The sequence below is a fragment of the Galeopterus variegatus genome, unplaced genomic scaffold (genome assembly GCF_000696425.1).
Source record: "Galeopterus variegatus unplaced genomic scaffold, G_variegatus-3.0.2 Scaffold922, whole genome shotgun sequence".
Lineage (NCBI taxonomy): Eukaryota > Metazoa > Chordata > Mammalia > Dermoptera > Cynocephalidae > Galeopterus > Galeopterus variegatus.
Window position 1 is genome coordinate 49,660 of NW_007727033.1, and position 633 is coordinate 50,292.

The window sequence follows — 633 nt, forward strand, 5'->3', positions numbered from 1 at the left end:
GAGCAGCAGGCTGTGGAGACAGAACCCACCTGGGAAGGGCTTAGCGTCCTCACCAGAGGAATGAACACACAAGTCAATCCATGGGAGGCACACACCCCGCTGAAGAGCACGGCAAGCGACGTTGGTAAGGTTCTCCTGGTGGCTGCAACATGTGCTTTTCCCTGTGGATGAACTGAGTGGACATTTGCCACATGGGGCTGTCGGCTCCTCCTTCAGAACTGAGGGACTTCTCACCCTGATCTGCGAGGAGTGGCGGCAGAGGGCCTCCTGTGCCAGCCTCTGTGGGGGCTGCTGCAGCTGCAGAGGGCCACCTTGCCAGGGCCAGACCCCTCCCAGGACACCCCACTTATCCTGATTCATTGACGTGACACCCCCTTGCCCACGCAGGCAGGTGTGAGGGGTTATCCTGTCCTCAGAAGTGCTGCCAAGGTCACCTGCGATTGCTTATGGCCTGTGCTGCAGCCCGGCTTCTCCTTCTGCCACATCTGCCTCCTGGATTCTCTTCCCCAGACTTTGGTCCCCAGAGCCCTTTAAACCTCCTGTGTCACCTGCTCCTCAGAGTCTGTTCCTCAGAACCCAATCTGCCATGCTGCACTGGGTTATTTACAGGTTTTTTTCTTTTCTTTCTTCTTT